The sequence below is a fragment of the Vulpes vulpes genome, chromosome 9 (genome assembly GCF_048418805.1).
Source record: "Vulpes vulpes isolate BD-2025 chromosome 9, VulVul3, whole genome shotgun sequence".
NCBI classification, from domain to species: Eukaryota; Metazoa; Chordata; class Mammalia; order Carnivora; family Canidae; genus Vulpes; species Vulpes vulpes.
The window spans coordinates 13023436-13040427 of record NC_132788.1 but is presented as its reverse complement, the minus strand read 5'-3'; the positions used below and the strand labels follow the sequence as shown (position 1 = coordinate 13040427).

The following is a 16992-nucleotide window of genomic DNA, read 5'->3' as shown; positions in this document are numbered from 1 at the left end:
GAATACCTGAAGAATATCCCAGAGGATTCCAGAAGGTCTGGAAAGACCAAAGCCTGTAGGTTTTGTTAAACATCTTAAATAAAGACATAACCCCTTGTCAGGTCCCTGTTCTGCTGTTTGTTGGTTGGTTGTACCCCTCCCTCCACTCAGTCGCACACCATGGACTCAGACTAGTTTTTGCCTTAGCAAGGCTCCTTCCAGCTGCTTAGAGGGGAGATTGAACCAGGATCTGGTTTAAAATGATGCACTTGAGCCAATGCCTTGATGATGTGCTCCAGCTTCAGAGAAGGTCCTTGGATGGTTCAAAGTATGCAGGCAAAGACATAGAAAGCTTAGACTTTTGGTCCAAGAACCTCTTGTATCATATTCACTTGGGTGTTGTCGAAAAGAGATTCCTAGGCCTTATTATAGACCTGTTAAATGGGAAATTCTGGAGGTTGGGCTTGGGATGTTGACTTTTTAATGAAATCTCCAGTAATATTTATGCTGCTATCCAACAATGACTCAGGGTTATATGGCTAAATATTGGCAATACCCTATACTTGTATGCAAGAGAAACCTATAACACATTGCTTTTATCTAACAAAGTCACAAATATAATTTATGTAAGAGAAAGAAGAGGTAGGGGAGAGCTTGAAATGAGTGAATGTTGTTTTCCTTTCCTTGAGTAAGCTACTGGTTTTTTGGCATCTTGCAAAGAAGACAATCAGGGCCATCCAGATGGACAAATAGTGAAATCCATATTGCTGTGTCTGGATTCTCCCAGAGACCTTGGGAGTTTAACGGCGGTATCTTTGGCAGGTAATTTGTGAATAATGTCCATTCTGGTTCTTAGAACCTCCATCTTAATCATGATGGGCGTTTGCCATTCTCTTCATCAGGCTCCCTCAGCACTTCAGTTTGAGAACCACCAAAAAGAGCTACTTCACGCAGGAGCTGATGCTGTCATTCAGGCAGGCAATAGAACCAGAGACTCAGGCCTCCACAGTCCCTACCCCAGACATCTTCCTAGGTCATTCCAGGCCATCTAAGTGGGAGGGCTAGCTAGACCAGAGTGGGGCCCCCAGATGGAGACATGACCCGGAACAAGAGTGTGCTTCCCAGAGAGGGCACCCAGTCACATGGTTTAATTGATGTAGGAGAGTAATATGACAGAGTGGAAGTCTTCCTTGGGGGACACTGGGAGGACAGGGAGAGCAGGCGTTATGAGAGCAATGAGGAGGTCTGGCTGTCATGACTGAGCGAAGGATTCTGGGTGTGAGAGATGACAGTCCTAAAGGAGGAATAAGGTGATGAATTTCTAGGAACATGCCTCTGCCTCCAACAGATTTGTCTCAGGAATGATTTTAAGACCGGATTTCAAGAACTTTGCCCGGAGTGGGATGCCTCAAAGAGCTAGTGGTGAGGACCTGAGGAAAGTGTGCAGCATCCAACCTTTTCCTTGAGAATGCTTCCATAATAATGGTAGCATATACTTTTATATGTTTACTCTATGCCAGACACTGTTCTAAGCATTTTACATATATATATTCCATACCCCCTGCAATGCTCTGAAGCAGGTGATATTAACATTACTATTTCAAAGATGGGAGACACTGAGGCACAACTTGCCCAGAGTCACATACAAAGTAAATCTGAAACTTGAATCCACTTTATTTGGCTCTAGAGTTTCTGGCTTTAATGATACTTCATCTACGTTTGACCAACCTCCCCAATTTCTTTTCTCTTCCTGTGGCCATTAAAATATACCAGTTGTCATCAGACCTCTAATGACTTATAGTGTTATCACTCCCAGTGATAGCTGCTTAGTAAGAGAAAGCTGAATATGTATCTAAATGGCATGGACTACTTAGCAGGGGTCATCAATTTGGGAAGGATGTGGAAAACTTTTTCAGTACCCTCCAAGCTTCATTTTGAAAGATCCTTTTCTCTTTGGCTGTTCTGTACCTCAGGCTTCGGAGCTATCCCTGAAGGCATGTGATCTGCCCAGTGGGCCTCATAATCACCTAAATGACCTGAGCAAGAAGGTGCAAGAACTCACCTCAATGCCTCTAAATATAACTTAAGAAAGTATGTGCATATTTCTTTGGTCCATTTGATTTTCAATACTGAGCTACCAACTAGCTAATTCTACCTACCTAGGGATGTAGGGCTTTTGTCCTCAGCTGCTTGCTCCTTGTCCATAGCTACATAGTAGTTTGATGGCCTGTAGCTACCCCAAGGGAAAACAAATAGTTTTGATCCATGGATCAAAAACCCCAGCCAATGTTCAAAGGCAGTGAGGGCACCGGCATCACTAATCTAGAAACTGACCTAGTAAAATAAACAGTCCAAAAGAGCCCTCTGCAAAATGGTGCTTAGCATCACCCCTTTTCTCTTTAGATTTGTGTTAATGTGCAGTTGACAGAATCAGACACTTATCTTTCCAATTACAATTAAAAAATACAGTTCTTCAAGAACATACTGACCTACTTAATTATTACTATTTTTTAAAGCTAAAGAAATTTCTTTTCAAGATGATGAGGTTAAAAGCGTATAAGTAAAATCCGTTGATTTTGAAAATGTGTGTGACTCCTTGGTTAATTGGGACCGTGACATTGTCTGTTTTCCTCATTCAGCTTCTTCTTGGATTGCAACATAGAAGCACTGAAGAAGACATAATTTCATAAATAATTGCTCACCTTTCTGGGGGTATACTGCAACTGTCTTTGATTGATGCAGGCAGGCGTGTTTATCCCCTGTGTTTATACTCTCCAGCTGCTGAATCCTTAAGTGCAATTTCTTGCTGGCAATTTAATCAGCAATCTTCTGCATTAAGAAGAACCCTCCCTGCTTTAGATTTATAAAATGCAGAAACGTTTCAATTCAGAAATAAAGCTACACCAGTCAATGTAAAAAAACAAAACAAAACAAAACAAAAAAAACCACAAGATTTCCTCATTTTGTACTTTTAATGTAGGGACTGATTTCTTTCCTTCCTATTGAATTATCTCAAATAGGAAACCCAGTTTATTTTGTATTTACTATCCTATGCTTTTAACACTTTGACATAAGAAGTGATTAAATATTAGGTATGAGTAAAGGCATTCCTGTCGGCCACATCTTACTCCCTTATGTTGTCTACTTCTTCATTAAATAAGATCTAGAGGGTTAGGGCAGGGGCTGGGTGTCACAAGAGATGGTTTCCATCTTGACTCAAAGTAAAAAGCTTTGACTTTGGATAAATCAGTTCATCTCTTAATGCTTTAGTTTTCTCACGTTTCAAATGAAAATATTAGGTGCTAAAACTGTTGAGTCTCTTCTGCTCCATTGTTTGATGTGTCTGTGGATTACTCTCAAACAATGGAGTCTCTTCCTGCCTTGGAGACTATCTGTCTGATGTTGTTCTCTTGCTGGAAGGGTTTCCTCGGTAAGTCTATAAAATAATGTTTAATCCTTGAATCTCTGCTTAAAGCCCATCTACTTTTTCATAGAGTTTGTCTTATGCTTTTGTCTAGAAATAATCTTTTTTCAAACTCCAAGAGCACTTTGTACTTGTACAGCAGTGTTTCTTATTCTGACATGTTGTGAAGTCTTTTTTCTTATTCCCATTAAGACATATGGCCATACTTTTTCATCATTTTATTTAAGGTAGCCCTCAACCCAGTTCAGTCTTTCTCATAGTTGATACATCATACGTATTTATTGAACTTGTTGAATTAATAGGCATAGTGACTTGAGAGGGCTCCTATACTCAAGGAAACAAAAGCTATATGAGAAATGTTTGACTGTTGAGTGAAAAAAAAAAAAGTCAGATCCTCTGACTTCGAAAATTCCACACTGAAATCGATATAGTCATTCAGCCAAAAATGACCTGTGCTGAATGCTGAATTCATTACTTCTGTGCTTAAGTGTCCTGTTTTAAAAGAATGTCTATTCCACTCGAGGCAGATTTATTAGAAGAAAGATATAAAGAATATAGCCATAAAGCATTTAAATGTGGGCCATTTTGTAGACGTCAAATCACCATCAGTTTCTGTATAAATGAATAGTTGAGAAAATTGATCATTTCTCAACGTTTGGAGAGAGAGAGATGCATTTCTTAAGAAAATAATAGAGATCAACATTTTAAAGAAGGACTTCCAATCTGCTTAACATTATGCATTATTGAATTTAGGTGGTAAAGAGAATGAAAGCACATTCAACGAGGTCATTTAACCTCTTTGAAACGCACTGCATAAATTCAGGGAGCTATTACCATGTGACTGCTGGTCTTGCACATGTGTGTTCCTAGGTAAAAATGGGTTCGAGTTATAAAATATTTGAAAAGCTTTTTTAATTTTTGAAAACTTCAGTTTCTCAGAATTCTGTAAATGGATGGTAATCCCAAATTTAATGAAGTTTCTGTAGTGGTGCATGGTGTTTCTCGGTTGAAGCAAACTCATTATTGTTGTTAGTCGATGGGAGCTAGGTTAATTAAATGTTCCACTTCTAGTAGAATAACCAGTCAACTGGAGAATCTGGGCTATTGCTATTCCCAAATGAAAGAAGTAAATAGAATCTAAGAGGAAGGAGGAAGTGTCAGCAACATGGATTTTGAAGCAGCATTATCCTGGCTAGCCAGGTATACCCAGAACAAGTGAATTTAAAGGAAAAAAAAATCAAATCTGGAAGTCTAATAGTCTTCTGACAATTGATGGCAGATGGAGAACTTTCCCCTATATTTAATTCTGGTCAAGTTATATTCAATAAAATAGCATTTCTAAATTGTTTGCATCTATTTCCTTGTTATAGATGGAACCAATATAATTAAGGTGAGAAAGAAAAAAAAGGATAGAAAGACAAAAGGTAGAAAGAGTCAGCAAATAGGTTGAGGACATTCATGTATCATCTATCCCTAGATCCACCTACAAAGCTATGCATAGGCAATTCTAATGTGGTTTTTATTCCCATGGTTCAAGTAAGAAATCTGGATTCCCAGGAACTAGAAGACAGATAAATGGTTTAGGTGTTAGCAACGCCCAACAGAATGAGGACTGCTGAAGTGAGGAATTGCTCTCAACACTCTAATTCTGAGTATCTAAGTTGCCTCTAGATCCACAAACTAGCTTCTTTCTTTAACCGATTAGTTATTAACCACTTACTAATGATTAATGACAAGAGACGTTTGTTAAAACGATGAAAGCTTTTTGTCAATGTTGGCCCAAGAGAAATTTCAAACTTAAGAAATTAGATTGCCTCAGAGTGATCCTTGTTTGGTTGATTGATAATGTTACTGTAGGGTTGCAGAATTCACATTGGCTTCTAAACCAGGCTATGTTTATGAGTTCTGAATATGAAGTATAATGAAATTGCCCGTTGATGTTTCAGAGAAAAACAGCTTTATTTTCTACCCAACCATGATTCTTTATTTTCTTTCCATGGCCAAACCTTTCAAGTGAAAGCCCTGCTCTTGCTGTTTCCATTTCTTACCCTCTACTGCATTTTCAACAACCCACCTCCCTCTTCTGCTCACTCCCAAGTCATGCATTCCCAACTGGTCTCTGGCCCTGGCCTCTTTCCTCTTCTTGTTCTCTTAAACTTCACAGAACATCTGACATTGTTATTTGCTCCATCTGAAGACATTTCTCTTGATTCTCATGCAATATGATTTCCTCATTAACAGTCCTCTTTGGACTCTGTTTCTTCTGCTTTTTTGGCAGAGATGGGGGAGGTCTGCTCCTCCATTTATATAAAAAAAACTCTTCTGACACACGCCTGACACAGTGTTGGGATTAACTTTTGAATGTTTATCTCCCCAACTAAATTGTCAGGGCACAATACCGAGCCTTTTTTTAATTGCAGCCAAAGCACATTTTCTGGCACAGAGTACATGTTTAGTATGTGTTCGTTGAATCATCAGATGATGGTTTCACTAAAGTGAATGAATGTGTTTCCAATCTCCACAATTAAATGGTAAATTTTGAGAGCAAAGTCTATATATTTTATTTAAGTGCCCATGGTTTCTATGACTATGTTTTGCATACTCAGTTTATATTTATGGATTATTTTCCCAAAGCTAACATTTCTTAAATAGCAAAGCCCTATAGAATTTCCATGATTACCAAGTAATGACAGTAATCTGAATTTTGCACAGGACGTGAAGATCAAGACTAGTTAAGATATTTCAGAACTAACTGCTCCAAAGAATATCAATGGAGAGCCCAGGTTTAGATCAGTTTTTATATGAAATAGTCAGAAGGGAAGTCAGTCCTGTTAGTGATTAGGGAAATTAGACAGTACTCAGCAAGGAAAATGAAAGCAAGTTTCATAATCTATGTAGATTATACAAGAATTAAAGTAGAGTTCATTAAAAATAGTACAGCATAATTTTTTACTGGATGATTCTAGAAGCAATATTAAGATATTATGTTGTAGATAGAAAACTATCATCTAGATTGTATGTGGCATGAGTATGGCCTATTTACTATTTAATTTCCAGCACGTAAGGAGAATAAAACATATCCTCATGTCTATACTTTTGTTTATTTTTAAAAAATTCCTTTGAACAGCTTTAAAAACAATCTCATTATAAATGGAAAGTAGTTTCGGAGAGTTCCTTGAGATACACATATGGGAAAAGACACAGGAGTCAAATGTCCTGTGGTTGAAAGATAGATTTATCACTGAACATCCGTGCTTTTAGGGCATGTCAAACTCCCTTTGTATTGTTGGTTTTTTTTTTTTCATATTTACCTCAGGGGATTGTGAAAAATTCAAGAAAATTGGGTTCAAGCAAGACCTTTTAAAATGTAAATTGCCATGCAACTGTAAGGGGCCATTGACTTTGAGTGTTCTGTGGAAAAAAATAAATATTTTATTAAAAATGAATTAAGGTCAAAAATGAATTAAATTTTCAGAGGTTCCATGTTCCTATAACTCTCTTCACTTAGGCTTGGATAAAGGATCTGACATCTTAAGTGGCTCATCCAATATCTGACATGAGGAGCGTCAGGCACTGGGGAGAATGTAAGCCATTCTCTGTTCCCACAGGGGGCAGGCTGTTTTCATATTACTGAATGATATCTAAGCCTTGAAGGTGGAGACTTTGGGTCATGATCCAGGGTCCTGGGATGGAGGCCTGCATCGAGCTCACACTGGGCTCTGCTTCTCCCTCTTCGTTTGCCCCTCCCCTTGCTCATACTTCCTCTCAATAAATAAATAAAACCTTTAAAACAAAACAAAACAAAGTGTCAGGCAACATGACAACATGATTGTGAAAGAAGTCTTTTTCATCAGCAAAAGAAAAAAGTCACTACAGCTGAGGGGGTAACATGTTTTTCCAATGTAATATATTTTTTTCTGGTTAAAAATGGTCTATTTTTTTAAAATAGAAATTTTGCTGCCAGGAAGGCAGAGGTATTAACCAATGAATTAATTAGAAACCAAGAAGACTCAAAATGATTAATATAAAAAATATTTAGTACGCAGATGGAAGACTGTCAAAAGTGTTGTGTCTAAGCAGATTCAACAGACTTGCTTTTTTTTTTTTTTAAAGTGGTCAGTTAACATGCTAAAAAGTTTTAAGGTTAGAATTTGAAAAATTCAACGCCAGAAAACAACAACAAACATTTAAATTTTGTACAGAATTCTGAGGATAGCCACAGACACAGAAAGAATGCTAACGTCCTCAATATAGATTAACTCTCATAAGTAGGCAAGGCATGGAGTGACCATCCACAGTATTTCTCATAAATGAGAGGCTACGACACAGAAATAAATAGCTGTTGAAATGCTTCTTTGTCACTTTTCTCATTTTTTATTAACTTCCATGGCTTTCCCAGTAAAGTCTTTATCTAGATGCTAATTAAGCAGAGGTTTGCTTTGCACATCAATTTTTAATATTCACTCCTCATAGTAAAATGAAACCTGCAGCATGCAGCTTCTCTACTTAAAAGCAGCCCTGACCTACTTCCATGTGAAATCAATGGAATACTTACGGAGACTCACAAGCAGCCAACATTTAAGGAGTCCAGCTCCTAATCCGTGTTGGTCTAAATTGTGTTTCCCTGGGCTTCCGCATTCTCCCTTTCTTTCTTTTAAAAGTTAGCTTCTAAGAATAGAGAAGACTGTGGAAGCTATTGAACCAGATAAGTGAAGCCAAACCTGAGTTTTGTGCCCCCAGGGGATTGTGAGCCCATGTGTCAGCTAAATTTGTGGTGTCTTCAAATGAACAGAAACCCCTAGGTCTGGGATTGAGAAAAGGAAAACAAACCCTAAAGTGCACCCACTTACATTCAGATATAACCTACAGGGGAGCAAAATCGAATCTACTAAGAGTAAGGTCTTCAGACACCTATGTTCTAAGGCTTTTGAAAGTAAGACATGTGGTATATAGCAAACTTTTTTGGAGGCTCCTTTGTTAGATACCTGAATTGAAGGGAATGAAATGGGACCAAGAATCATACCCAGTTAGAGGAGCAGTAGTCATCACAGCAAGCATACTGGGGCTCCTCCTGGTGAGGAGTTCCTACTGAAGATCAGGCAAGTTCCCATCCAGAGTTAACATGCAGACATATAAGGGGTTTGAAGTCACATAAGGGAACAAAACTAGAGAGATGGCCTCATGCTAAATTCCAGAATCCTAAACTAGAGAAGAGTGAACCTGTAAAATTTATGGAAGAAATAGTGTTGAGGGTACACATATCTTTTACTCCCTTGGTTAAGTTTATTCCTAAGTATTTGGGGAATTTTTGATGCTACTAATTCACAAACATTTTAACCACATATATGTGTTCATTCAGTCTTTCATTCATTTGTTGCATGTTTCTAAAATATGCCAGGCACTATTCCAAGTGCTAGAATTTTTTATTTTGAAACATTAGGCAATAATACCTAAGAATTCAAATCAAGATGAGAGGTACATTTATTCATGAAGAGGGTGCCTTATAAGGGAAGATTTGGCAACCAAAAACATAGTTACAAAGATATCAATGGTGTTAAAAAAAGAGAGATTTAGAGCTGAGCATTTTATTTTACCTTATTATTCCTTTATTTTAAGAGAGAGAGAGAAAGATACCACATGCCCTTGAGTCGAGGGAAGGGGCAGAGGGAGAGAGAGAGAATTTTTTTTAGGTGTATGTATTTATTTATTTAAGAGAGAAGGAGAGCATGGGCAATGAGGAGAGGGAGAAGCAGACACCCCGTTGAGCAGAGACCCCCAACTTGGGCTTGATCCCAGAACCCCGGGATCATGACCTAAGCTGAAGGCAGACACTTAACTGACTGAGCCACGCAGGTGCCCCCAAGAGAGAGAATCTTAAACAGGTTCCAGGGCCAGCACAGAGTGTGATGTGGAGCTCCATCTTACAACCTGAGCTAAAATCAAGAGTCAGATGGTCAACTGACTGAAGCACCCAGCTGCCCCTAGAACTCAGCATTTTAGAAAGGCATTGTTTCTCTGTCCCTTGCCTCTACATTGTGCCATTCTGGCCCCCCTGGTCCAGGTTGCAGCATTTCCTTAGGTTCTGAAGCTCACAAAGATGCCTGGGCATCTTTGATCCACTCCAGTGGACTGGTTCTCATGACCCTTAGCAGACAAGTGGTTTTTGTTTGAGGCATAATCATAGCCTCAGCTGAAGAATCTTGCCTTGCAAATACTACTCTCTCCTTATTCTCCTCCCATTCCTCCTATTTCTCTTCTTTTTTTAAACCCATAAGCCCCCCCCCCATTCAGTGGATATTGGAATTTTCTAAGGCCTTATTCATCATTCAGATTGATTTTGCCACAAAGAAGTCGGCTACCAGATAATTTATGAAACAAGGCATCATGGTAATAAAGAATACTGGCAACATCAGAGATAAAGAATACTATCGAATCCAAGTCCTGTCTTATTTGCATTTAATTCATAAAAAGGTGAAAAAATAAATCCCTATATTCCTGAGATACTTCACGATTAAACAGTTCACACATGCATTTTGTATGTGTGTGTCATGTGAAGAAATGCAAAGAAAAGATGATACCAGGGTGAAATAAGGGGGCAGGTGACATGCGCTCAACCTAAAAGTAAGCTGAAAAAAAGACACAGAGAGAGGGAGATAGGAGAGGAGAGAGAGAGAGGGAGGGAGAGAGAAGAGAGAGAGAAGGGAGGGAAGGAGGGAGGGAACGGAAGGAAGGAAGGAAGAAGAAAAAAGAAAGAGGAAGAAAAATAGGTGGAATGATACTGTCGTATGAAACTTCCAGAGAACTCTTGTACCCTACCTTCCTTGGCTCCAAAGAGAACAAGTGGAGAACCAGATCCTTAACTTCCTACTCTCTGTCCTTAGGCCATGAGTCACACAGTGGGTATTCAAAAAATATTTGTTGAGCCTTGGAAATCTTATTTAACTTCCTCATATTACAGACAATCTGAAAACCAAAGAGGTTCAAATACTAGAGCAAAAATAGGATGTTATGTAAAAGGACAATCTGAAAAGAGTTCTGCTCTCTTGAATGCCCTCTAAACATTCAGAAATCAACATTTAAATAGGTATCTATTGGTTTTGCTTATAGCTTTACTTGATCTTCTTGACTAACTTCATTTAAAATACCAATTTTTTTTGGGGGGGGGAGCCAAACTTAGTTAATTAGAGACTTTTTCTAAGCAAGTGTTGGGGTTTTTCCCCCTTATTCAAACATATATATATAGTTTTTCCACAAGAAAACTGAAAAATTCCAGATTGGCTAACAGTGATTCCCAAGCATTATTTCTTTATTCTAGACATGTTTATCTAAAGAATTGTTGAATTAAAATCAGCAAGAAATGCAATTCTTTATACATTCAATTCTGTAGTCATCAGTTATATTACCCCTAAAAGGGTTAAAATTTCTGCCTTGCTTTTCTTATGAAACCTTAATAGCTATGACTTTTTTTTAACCCTCAAATATGGCCATTAGTAACTGTGATTCTAACAATCTATGTTTTGCATTTGCTTTGATAGAATTTAATTATTCTTTATACCCTTTGTGATGAAGGGATTATTCTTGTTAGCATTTAATGTTTGCTTCAGGAGCAGTTATGAATGTATTTTCAGAATTATATCTTTCAGGAAGAATGGAAATGATATTTTTCTTCCCATGCATTAATATTTTTAGTGCCTGAATGCCTATGTTTCTTTTAAAGAAGATTGAAGCATTTTTCCATCTGCCTGTTAAAGTGATTTGAGTCTTAATTAAAGTTGATTGCACCTGTGCAAGTATTCAACTACCCACACACCTCCCACCTACTAGTGGAAAAGCTTGTCTTTCCTTCAAAAATTGAAAGAGAGAACTATGACCTTTTAAAAAAGGCATAGAAAACAGACAACACTGAGAATTAAGTATGATGTTTTGTGGCTATCATAGATCAGTGACTTTGTATCTCCTAATGATTGTTTGGCAGGTGATGTAAAGCAGTCAGTTATCTTCCTTAAGCTGCTGGTTTCCTTATCAATTATAAGGCAGCCTAGCTGAAGAAGTCAAACAAAAGAGTCAGAATTCGACAACAAATTCACACTTGCCCACTCACTGATTGTGTGTGACTCTTAGCTTTGGCAGCTCAGTTTCCCCTTATTTATGAAGATGGAGAACAATCGTAATGCAAATAAATAAATAAATGATGGTGATGGTTTTATTTATTTTTATTTATTTATTTTTATTTTTTTTGATGGTGATGGTTTTAAAATTCGATGTGGTCAAACATTTTTCTTCTCCACCTCTAAAATATTTTTCAAGGAATTTTAATAAATATAAAATAGTTTAGCTCCTATTTTTCCCCTTTATCTTGGATAAGGAAAGATAATTAAAATGCTTTCAGCTAAAATAGGGAAAAGCAGGGAAATAGAGAACTCAGGCAGGCTACAAAAAGAGTAATGAAAAGTATATTAAATGTTGCTAAAAATGTTCCATTAAGTGTAGAACAGTGTTTCTGACCCCTGGCTTTACTTTAGAAAATCTTGGGAAGCTTTTAAAAAATTACCAACATAAAAAAAAATTACCCATGTCAAGGCCTCAGCCTCAGCAATGTAATATAATTGTGCCCCAGGCATGAATATTTTTGAAGGCTCCCCAACATTTCTAATATACAGTTGGGGCTGGGAATCTTGAATGCAGAATGTATTCTGGTACTTATCGGAAGAATCCTAAACTTGAAGATCCTGGAGTCCAGATGCCTCATTTAAAGAGAAGCAAATGAAGGTTCAGAAGGGGCAGGCAATTTGCCCAAGGCCTCCCTGTCAATTAGGGGCTAAATTTGAACTGGTGCCTAGGGCATCATAACCCAAGACAACTCTGTTTACACTACACCATGTTGGGGTTGGGACTTCCCAGATCTTGACATTCACAGGTATGAACCCTGTGCGCTTGGTTCCTAAATTGCCATATGAATCCATGCACTGCATTATTAGCACCAATTTTATATCTTCCAACAACATCTAAACCATTTCTATAAAAATGTGGCAATAACACATGCAACAGAAACATCAATTTTGATCCCAAATGCCTAATAGTAATTTCCTGTGCACATTAACTCAGTCTTGAGGATACATAAAAGTGCCCTACATAACCAAAGTTTTCCCCATCTATAAAATGTCTAGTAGTGGAATATTGTTTTGATCTTTCCAGTGATTCTCTTCTCTACTATTGTTCAAAAGGTTATTCTGACTTTGCTGCTTAAGAAAACAGATGAAAGCAGCAATGCTGTAGAGGCCATCGGTAGAATTCCACATTTTTTTCCAATAGAAGAAAAAGTTAATTTGGATTCCTTCCATTTGATAGATAATTGGTCTGCTTTCTCCCAGTGGTCTTAGTAAGCAGCATATTTTGCTCATAAAGCCAAATTCTCTTGAGTATCTCATAAAGGGCAACTCAAGTTATAGCCATTTTTTTTTTCATTGCCTTCATACTATTGTTACTTCTCCTTGGGCTTGGCATTGTTTCTTCTGCACTTTGGCTGTGTAATTGCTCATGCTATTGGCAGCACCTAAGGATGTCTTGAATGTAAAACCATCCCTCTTTTGTCCCATGGTAAGGTATAATAAATTAGTTTGAAAACCTCCTTAAAAGAGGACAACATTGCAATCTTAAGAACACTGGGCTCCAGTAGGTGGTATATCCATCAAATACCACTTCTATAAGGTATTTAGGTACATACAAATTCCATTTCACTTTAAACTGAGGAAGCAAGCATATGATTTCAAGTTTTGGCCCTTCTCTTTTTTTTTTTCCCCATAGAATTTAAGATCCAGGAAATATCTTAAGGATGATCTGGTCTAAATCCCTTATTTGATAGATGTATACAAAAAGCATGGAAAGAAAACATATGCAGTGTCACCTAGATGATAGCAGAACCATTACCAGGGTCAACTTTCCCAAACAATTAAATCCAGAGATCTTTGCACCATAACAGTCTCTCTTCATCATTGCTGTGACTAGGGCAGTAGGAAGGAGGAAAATGTAAAAATCGCATATGTTTGAGTCCCTGTGGCCTCCTTTCTCCAAGAAGATTCTTTTTTAGATTGTTAGCTTTATGTTAATTTACTGTCTTGTGTCCTACTTAAGAATGACTCTAGTGTCAGGTCTTCTATAACTGTTGGCATATGATTTTGGAATTTGTCAAAAGATGTAGATATCTTAAAACATCCTAAGTCAAAATGTGTGCCTGATCCAGGTTATAAAGATTTTATAACCATAAAACTCTCTTTGCCAAGTTTTCAGAATTCTATTTGTCCCTCTAAGTGATTTTTACCAGTAATTTCCCTATCATATATGTGAAGATACTGGATGTAGAGGGACTGAGATGAGATTTAGAATGTTAGGTCTTAAATGAGAAGGAAGAGCTAAAAGCCCACCATTGGCATTATAGGGGCCGCCAGGAGCTGTGGCCATAAATATTTCATGTGATAAATTATAAGGAGACATTTGCATTTTTATGCACTATTTTAAAGCAAAAAAGAATTGTTGAACAATAAGGACACTTTCCATAATTATGTTCTGATTTTAATATGCAGAGAATTGACTCTGAGTTCAGGGTAATTACTTAATGAATTCTCAGTATAACCTTGTCTGGTATTTTTCTCTCTAAATTTTGACATCAGATTAAGGCCAGACAATGAGGTGGGCTAGTAAAAAGTGATTTTTCTTGTCATTAAACATATGATGTTTTTTTTTTTTTGAGGTTCAGAAAGTGATCTTCATCTAGTATATAGTCACAAGTTTATCTACATTAAGTGCAAACACTAAAACTTGTTTATAAAAAGATACACTATAAAATATTTCATCTTTCTACATCTTTGCATCCATGTCTATATACCCCATTGAAAAGGATGTTTAAGAAGTTGATGGCATCATAATGTTCAGATGATGATGTCTGAAGTTCTGTGGATTTCAAGTGCCCAGGGATAATATGGTACTAATAACGAGCCTCTGACCCTCACATATCTTGCTCTTGGTCCTTCTTGCATACTTCCCCTGAGAGAATCTTCCTTCAATGCTGATCGCATCACATACCTTCAAAAATACATACTCTAGCTTGTCACTCAAAACCCTTCTTGAGGGATGCCCGGGTGGCTCAGTTGAGCTTCTGCCTTTGGTTTAGGTCATGATCCCAGGGTCCTGGGATCAAGTCCTGCATCGGACTCCCCATGGGGAGCTTGCTTCTCCCTCTGCCTATATCTCTGCCTCTCTCATTGTGTCTCTCATGAATAAATAAATAAAATCTTAAAAAACCCTCCTTGATTAGTTTCTTCTTAACTATGTAAATTTAGGCCCCATTCTTTCCTAATATAAAAGCTTTCTTCTAGATAGTCTGAACTTATCACAGAGCCTGAACCATTGTTCTTCTCCACCACTCTTTTTAAAGTATTGTGTTTGCTTGTCAAGCTAGAAGTTCCCACCTCAGGATCAGCTTTTGGGAGGACACATCCAATGAAAGTGCCATGTGTGTTCAACAATTATGGTGCAGCTACTCTAGAGAACAGTGTGGCAGTTCCTCAACAAGCTAAAGATAGAACTACCCTATGATCCAACAATTGCACTAATAGGTATTTACCCAAAGGATACAAAAATATACATTCAAAGGGGTACATGCACCCTGATGTTTATAGCAGCATTATCAATAATAGCCAAACTATGGAAAGAGCCCAAATGCCCATTGGCTGATGATTGGATGAAGAACATACAGCATATAGATACAATGGAATACTACACAGCCATCAGAAAGAATGAAATCTTGCCATTTGCAATGAGATGGATGGAGCTAGAGTGTGTTATGCTAAGTAAGTCAATCAAAGAAAGACAAATACTATATATTTTCATTCATATGGAGAATTTACAAAACAAAATGGGTGAACATTCAGGAGGGGAGAAAGAGAGAGAGAGGGAAACAAATCATGAGAGACTCTCAACTCTGGAGAACAAACTGAGGGTTGATGGAAGGTAGTGGGTGGGGGATAGGATAGATAGGTGAGGGGCATTAAGGAGGGCACTTGTTATGACAAGCACTGAGTATTACAGTAAATGATGAATCACTGAACTCTACTCCTAAAACCACTATTGAACTGTATGTCAACTAACTAGAATTTCGATTAAAAAACCTAGGGGCACCTGGGTGACTCCGTCAGTTGAGCATCTGACTCATGATTTTGGCTCAGGTCATGATCTATGGATTATGAGATCGAGCCCTGTTTTTGTCTCCATGCTCAGCAAAGAGTCTGCCTAAGATTCTCTCCCTTTCCCTGCCCATGCAAGCTCTCTCTCTCTCATAATAAATAAATAAATATCCAAAAACTAATAATAAAATAAAATGCAAAAACAACCCCACAAAAAATGAATATTTCATTTCTCCTAGCTTGCAAAACTCATTTAACCCACCCTCCCCCTCCCCTTTCCATTCTTCAAATCACTATTTAATCAAGATTTCTTGGCCTCTCAACTAGGAAAAATCATCTATTATAATTTCATTGTGCTCTATCATCTCTTCTTATTGCTCATACAGAGCTCTAATACTGTATTAGTTCCTATAAATTGTTTTTTTTTTCCTCTCTCTAAGAAAGGAACCCCATGCAGCTAGAGGTGTTCTAGTCTCTCACTGTTGTGGTGCCTGGCACATAAAATAGCCTATATATATGGAGCAAGACATGTGCATTTTACTATGGATTGAACATAATAATAAGAAAAATATTAATATTTTTTCTACACTTGCCTTTTTAAATCAAAGCAATCCAAAAAGGTATGTCAGAGTAACTACTAAAAGCAGTCTTGAAGAAAATGCATGTTCTTTGTTTTCTGACTTGTTTCACTGTTACTGATAAATATCACTTAATAGCTGTGCTTTGGATTACGCAGTGTGCTATGGGAATTTAATCCAGTCTTAAAACTACTGTGGACCTCTATATAACTTGCATGTTAAAGTGTCTCAGGGGCTGAGTTGTGCATAATCTATGCAATCTAGACTGACAACTGATTTCTCCCAAATCTCATTATATTAATGTTTTTGCTTATATAATATTCATTTTTTAAAATTCCTTTTTAAAATATTTTATATATTGGGGATCCCTCGGTGGCTCAGCAGATTGGTGCCTGCCTTTGGCCCAGAGCATGGATCCTGGAGTCCCGGGATTGAGTCCCACATCAGGCTCCCTGCATGGAGCCTCCTTCTCCCTCTGCCTGTATCTCTGCCTCTCATTCTCTCTCTCTCTCTCTCTCTCTCTCTCTCTGTGTGTCTCTCACGAATAAATAAATTTTAAAAGTCTTTGGCTTAAAAAAATATTTTTTTTAAAAAAATATTTTATATATTTATTTGAAAGAGAGAGAGAGGAAGGAGGAGAGAGGGAGAGGGAGAAGGAGAGAGAGCATCTCAAGCAGACTGCACTGAGCACAAAGCCTGGGGGAGGTTTGATCTCATGATCTTAGGATCTTGACCTGAACTGAAATCAAGAGTCAGACACTTAATGGACTGCCTAGGATCTTCAAATTTTTAAAAAAGAAAGGTGAGCTTTAAAATTTTTTTGATTACCTTT

The 16992-nt window shown here is 37.6% G+C and overlaps 1 protein-coding gene across 5 annotated transcripts in view; it reads left to right on the top strand.

The window, feature by feature from the left end:
* NYAP2 (neuronal tyrosine-phosphorylated phosphoinositide-3-kinase adaptor 2) overlaps nt 1-16992 on the top strand; it is a 260549-nt gene that overhangs the window by 161994 nt on the left and 81563 nt on the right. The gene's annotated exons all lie outside the window — the stretch shown is intronic.